This window comes from Micrasema longulum, unplaced genomic scaffold (genome assembly GCF_059751315.1).
Source record: "Micrasema longulum isolate JH-2025_06_02 unplaced genomic scaffold, ASM5975131v1 h1tg000877l, whole genome shotgun sequence".
In the NCBI taxonomy this organism is placed as follows: Eukaryota; Metazoa; Arthropoda; class Insecta; order Trichoptera; family Brachycentridae; genus Micrasema; species Micrasema longulum.
In genome coordinates this window covers 305683-313035 of record NW_028278069.1, presented here as the reverse complement: position 1 = coordinate 313035, position 7353 = coordinate 305683, and positions in this window count along the sequence as shown.

Below are 7353 nucleotides of genomic sequence, written 5' to 3'. Positions count from 1 at the left end.
AATGACGATTATCCTTAAGTATAAAGCTCTATTGGAGCAGCGCTTGAGTACAGAACTGAGTAAATATTGTCCTAATGATGGGGCTGCATTTCAACAGGACTCAGCTTCTTGTCGCGTATCGAAGTTTATGCTTAAGTATTTCAATGATAAAAAGATAACTCTTTTAGACTGGCCTGGAAATTCACCTAACCTTAATCCTATTGAAAATTTGTGGGCGATTTGTAAATCTAGGATACAAAAATTGGACTGCACCACCAAGATAAAGATGATAGAAGCTGTTATTCAGATGTGGTTTCGAGATGACGAAATAAAAGAAAATTGCCGAAATTTAATTGATCACATGTCAAAACGTGTTCAGGCTCTTATAAAAGCAAAAGGGGGACATACATCCAATTAAACAAAAAATATATTTATGATTGTACGTCGCGGGTAACTCAAAATATTAATTAAAAACGTATTTTATGATTACAAGGAATTTTATTCCATTAATTTGCACAATACTGCAGTAGTTATAGTATAATTGACGTTAAAAAAAAAAAACTTACCATTTACACTAAATTACCGCAGGATTTCCCAAAGGTTTTTAGCAACGAAATACTTCGCAGATCTGAAAATTGTAACAGAACACTTAGCTTAGCACAAGATATAAACAATTTAAAAAATCGTGTGTCTCAATGCATCCAAATCGTCAACAACTGGGTGTCATCAAACAGACTCAAACTCAATCCATCTAAAACTAAGCTTCTATTGCGACAGCGACAAAAAAGCGACAACACCTTTTAGACCAATCTCCGATTTCAATCACAGGTTGTGATCTTACCCCTAGTACAAATGTTAAACTACTGGGTGTTCATTTAGATTCAGATCTTTCTCTTCATTCTCAGGTCAATAAAACGGTATGTGCTGGTTTCTTCCATCTCCGACAGATCAAATCCGTACGGAGAAATATTCCTATAGATGCAACTAAAGCTCTTGTAAATGCTTATGTCGTTTCGCGTCTAGATTACTGTAATGGAAAATACGCAAGTCTCCCAAAATATCAAACTCATAAACTTCAATCTGTTTTCAATGCAGCAGCAAGGCTTATTACGGGAGTAAAAAAAATTCTCACATCTCACAACATCTTCAAGATTTGCACTGGTAAAAAAGTCCAGAGAGAATAAAATACAAGCTGTGCTGGACAGTATTCAAATCCCTTCATGAAATGGCTCCAAAATATCTATCGGACCTTTGTATTAGGGAAAATACATGTCAAAGAAAATCTACTCTTAGGTCAGCATTTGATTCAGGAACAGGAAAACTTGTCGAAATCCGGCGCTCCCCAAACAAACACTAGATTTGAAGATCGTGCTTTTGCCGCCACCGGCCCCTCTGCCTGGAACCAATTGCCTTCAAACTTACGAATCATCGACAGTCCCAGTCAGTTGAGATCCCAACTAAAATCCCACTTCTTTAAACTATCATACCCTCAATTTTAAATCTGGAAATATAATCTATCACTTAAGTTTAGTTATAATGTAAGTTTAGATATACAATTGTAAAGCGCCCTTGAGGTGATTTTTTACAAAAATGGCAAATAATCAGCCAAATATTATTAATAAATATTATTAGCTTATTTGTAGGTTGGGCAAAAATAGTTAATATATAAAATGTTGTTAAAGCATTTGTCGTTTATTTATTAATTATGAGAATTCACATAAAAATATGAGTGAATAATACTGGGTGAATAATTTGGCGGCCCCCGTGGTGTAGTGGTCAAGACGCTTGACTCACAGACGGAAGGTTCCGGGTTCGATTCCCGGTGAGAACACAAAAATTAAATGTGATTTTTCTCAAGCCTGGGTGTTCTGTGATGTAATTCACCGCTGTAATTGGGCCTCCTGGCCTGTTGTGGTGCAAAAATAAAATAAAATAAAATAAAATAAAATACTCACCATAACTCGGATAATTTTGAGTTCTTGAATCGCAAAACTTTTTGATATCAGGCACCCGGTGACTTGAATTCTTACATATATCTGTTGTGGCATCGAGCCTGCACTTTGTTTTGTTGTAACATAATAGGGAAATGTCCCTTTTTTGTTTATTTCATTTTAAAGTCATAAAGGTCTATAAAATACTGTCCAGGAAAATTATTTTTTTGAATTTGTAATTTTGAATTCCCGCAAAAACAATCATTCCATTGGCTACGCCCCTAATACGTTTTTTATTAACGTTTATTTGTTCCTGGCCATTAACATTTTTAGAACATTGTCACGAATCATGACGTTAGAACTACCAAGGCCAAACATGTTGCGTTTTTCTAGCAACGTATTTTTATCAAATTTATTTTATAACATTTATGTATGAAAACATTTCTCCTCAATATTTATATTGATTTAGAAACTACAATTAATTATTCTCAATGAATTTTCTTTATTTTTATCGGCTTTCGTAGTATGTGTTATTTCTCTAATAAAAATCCTCCTTCGCATGAATAAGTTGTAGAAAACGGAAGTAAAAAATGATAGCTTGGTTTGACACATTGGTGTACACTTCTAACAAACTCGTCCTGATATCATTTAACCTTTGTATTTTTGTATCAAATTAGAGTCCCTGGTTAAATCGATTATATTTTCATTAATTACATCCCTTGCTGTTAAGCCTACTCTATACTTCACGGAAATTGGGTTCCGAACCCAGGAATCGTCCATATTAGTTTTGGAAAAATATTGCGAAAATTGTTTTCGTATAGAATTACTCCAATTTTTTGTGGAACATCTATTCAGGCTCCGTGGAACAAAGTTTAGGAAACCAGATCTAATGTAACATACTCTAACCAGTGAAAAGCGAAGTAGTTGTGACGTTCTGTACTTGAACGAGAATATCTTAAAATTAATTGCAACAGACAGGAAAATCATATTTAAGGAGGTAAAATGGAAGTCTAGGCAATTACAGGGCTTATGACCTATTATTGGCTGGTTTAAGTGGCCACTTTACATTCTGTATAACATTCACCATTTGTCTATGTTTGTATATTTATATTTCTCCAATTCTTCCATACATTGATAGAGTGAAGTTTAAGAGCTGAAACCTTGATCGTTGTGAATTCCAGTCTTTTGTCTACAAACATTTGAACAAATTAAAAATATTGATATAATTTAGCAATACACCCCCAGTACGGAGCTGAAATTGTGGCAAAAGCAGTTAGCTACTTTTATTTAATCAGAGTTTTCTTATTCCGATGTTATTCATTAAAGTTGCGTGTACATTTTGAGAGGTAAGTGGATGGGGCGTTCTACCTTTCATTTGTTCAAAGTTCTGATACTATTTTACACACAGTACTTTATTTTTTATCCGCCCTGACAGTAATAAATAATATACATAATTACACATATTTACGGTACGCGAAAAAGTTGTATCAGCAACACGAAATAATTCATTAATCCTTTACAGTTTTACAGCGTCATGCGACGTTCTATTACAAACCATTTCAGTGCTTACAAAATCCAAAATAAACACAATCAAACAAACAAACCATCACGCCGTTTCCCCATAGGGATTGGCAGAGAGGATAGAACACTATACAGACCTTGCTTCCTCTACATTCATGCATCTTATCATGCACACACGCCGATTATTCCTATTATTGACTCGTCCATCTTCAAGTATTTGATTGACTTGATCATGCCATGTCTTTCTTGTTTTTTTTCGCTTTTTGTGTCCATCAACGTTCGTTTCGTAGATCCTTTTAGCCTTTCTTTTGCTGTCCATTCGCTCTACATGCAGCTACAACCAACGCAGCACCCCTTTCTCGATTCTGTCGATAATAACAATCTATGCTTGTCTCAGCGTTACATAGTTCACGGATCTTGACATTTTTGATGGGCGGACATGCATAACTGCAAAAGTGCACCTTTTCAAGAGAGCAAAAAAACGTTATTATGAACCCAATTATTTAGCAACAGAACTCATATTTTGCAAAATAAGTTATTATTTAGAGATAATTTCATTTGTGTAACAACATTCAAGTAATTTGTACAAATAACAGAAATATTCTAGATTTACTACTTGAACCATTAAAGATGGGACAGAAATAAGTCTACTTTTACAACTAGAACTAACTAATACTATTTGTACCACTCAATGAATGATAGAAATGAGCTAAATTGTATTACTGAGACCATCCTGTATTATTTGTGCCACTGAAAATAATGTAATGTGTGTAATAATCAGCGCGTTTGCCTACCATTCAAGAAGTTTCGGGTTCGATTCCTGACATGGTTGGTGTGAAATATTTAAAAAGGGTGTTTTCACACTAGAATATTTCAAAATGCGGAAAGTGAATGATGATGATGAAAATATGACACAAATGTGCATACTTATTTAATTAACTTATTTAATATTTAATTATTATTTAGCCAAAGTTAAATAAGCACAAGGTTGTTTATTTATGTTTTGAATAGTCATTGAAGTGTACTGTTAATACCATTGGTGCAGGCATGCACAAGGAACATTTTCACATATAAATAACAAAATGAACAAAAATGCAGTTATACTCTTATTTATTTAACTTTTTGTACAAAACGTTATTTGTACATTGGCGAGATTATTGCCAAATGGCAATTTTTTCCAACCAACCAATTAAAGTTTTATTTTTATAATTCAAGTTACAGAACATATTCAAAAGAAAAAAAAAAATAAAAAGCTAAAGATACATAAAAATAGAAATAAACGTATTTGTTTATAAATTACCTTAAATCAAAACTATTACTCAATTGAAAAAGGAAAAAAAGAGGAAAAAAGAAAAGAGATGTTTCTTCATCTCATCTTAGTGATTTAAACAGAGATAATGTAGTAACATCTTTGATGGTGGATGGGAGATGATTCCACAGTCGAGCCGCATGGACACTATATGAGTGCCTTGAGAATTAGAACGAAGAGGTACATTATTAGGACTATGAAGTACATTGAACAGAAGTGAGAAGGAGTGATAGTCTCTCCGCTATCTAATTTTGAGCCATTTCAGTTGCCTACGATAATCAGAAATGTGGTCATATTTCCGAAGACCAAACATGTACCATATGCATGTATTCTTATGTCCGCCCATCAAAGATATGTACATCGTTTTACCCTTTAAGTAAAAATTCACCAGACAAGCCCTTTAGGTCTATCGCCTAAAAAAAAATCGTTCTAAATCAACCCTTAGGTTTTACCACATTTCACCCGAGAGACATTCACATTTCGACAGCATTCAACCTACTTTGAAGTTTTTTGTCAATCAATCAATCAATTCGGCTCGAAGGACCAAAATGGTAGGGTATCTTCGATTGGTTTATGTAGCGGTGGACTGTATAATAAAGCGCGTTGCTTCTCTGTATAGATTTATTAGCTGAAGATAGATTCGAATTAGATTAGAAGTGCATGCAGGGGGGCTCTGGTACTGCCGGTACCGACAAAATGGTGACCGTTAAGGATGACTACAATGAGCGTGTCGTGATGAGATTTTTTCTCCCCTTTATAGCCTCGGTGGTAGTTCCAAAACAAACATTAATATTACATCTTGGCTACCGTACTCATCACACATCTAACTGTTTATTTCATATACCATTCGTTTGTTCAAAGCATGCCCAGAACTCTCTACTTGAGCGCTTCGCGATAGAGTATAATTCAAATATTCATTCTATTGACCCTTTCGATTGTAGTAAAATGACTTTCGAAATGCGAGGTCTAAAATTTATACTTAATGCTAGTCTTTAGGTCTTTGTTAATATTTCACATTGTTTAAATTCGTTTACATACTCTACTTTATTCAACAATTGAATGAAGTTATGCAGAAAGCAGCCAGCCATAGAAAAGCGAAACTGAAAAATAGCACTTTTGTGAAAATAGTGAATTGTGAAAATATACAACAGTTGCAACGTTTGTTACTTTGACAAATGATTAATAATGCATACATGTGTTTTTTTTTACCACAAAAACAATTTAATTATGCATTTGACTAGTTTTAATATTTTTTTAAGTCTGGCTGACCACACAACCTAAGATGAGCATTTTGCAGAAAACAGCCAGCCCTAGAAAAACTCTGATGTATGTTGTGTAATTATGTCTTAAACATGTACTAAATTGCTAAGAATCACCTGATTCATTTGTTAATTTGTCACTTTTAAAATCTCTTAATTACGTGTTGAAGGACATTTTGTGATTTTTTAAAGTAAATGATGCCTCATTCAAATTTTGAATGAATGACGCGACATGTATATACTGTTCTGTTTATATTATTTTATTACTGTTATGTTTAAATTAATTAATTTATAACATTAAAATACCTGTGTATTATTTATCCACTTTAATTTATTTAAGATCACTAGATTGCTAGAGGAATTATTCTTCCAATCAGCATCTATGCTGCTAGATTTTTTTTACACTTATTTGTTTATAAATTTGTATAAACCACTTTAATTTTTTTTATTACACTTCGACCGGTTTCGAGGTTACTACCTCATCGTCAGGAATTTAACTAACTTATAATTACACGCGTTGCTATTTATATAATAAAATATTTTATGAAAGAGACAGAAAATTAAAAGAAAGAGAGAGAAAGAAGATAAAATAAATCATAACGGGAATAGTTTTAAAAGAGGACTCGAAGTTAAATTTAATTGATCATTTATTATTTGAAGTTTTTGGTTAATGGCTTTACTAATTTCTAATCGTTCTAAATTATTTAAACGAAAACCATTTTTATTGACATGCAAAATTTCTACACACGTTACTTGATTAAATTCATGGTTTTTGGATATAAGATGATTTGCGAATTCTAAAAAAATATTATTGCTCAGACATCTTATATGTTCTTTGATTCTTACTTTAAATTTACGTGAAGTTTTTCCAGTATAGAAATTTGAGCAATTCAAACAATTTAATTTATAAATTCCCGAATGATTTAATTTATTGACGATGAGGTAGTAACCTCAAAACCGGTCGAAGTGTAGTAAAAAAAATTAAAGTGGTTTATTCAAATTTATAAACAAATAAAATTATTATTGCTCAGACATCTTATATGTTCTTTGATTCTAACTTTAAATTTACGTGAAGTTTTTCCAATATAGAAATTTGGGCAATTTAAACAATTTCATTTATAAATTCCCGAATAATTTAATTTAATGACGATGAGGTAGTAACCTCGAAACCGGTCGAAGTGTAATAAAAAAAATTAAAGTGGTTTATCCAAATTGATAAACAAATAAGTGTAAAATGACATACCACAAAGTGAAAAATGTTTTTGATAACAATAAGATTTTTTTTAGTCCACATAATCAGAAATGTATTTTTTGTGATCAATATTATTTTCAGAAGGTTATTACAGTTTTTTGT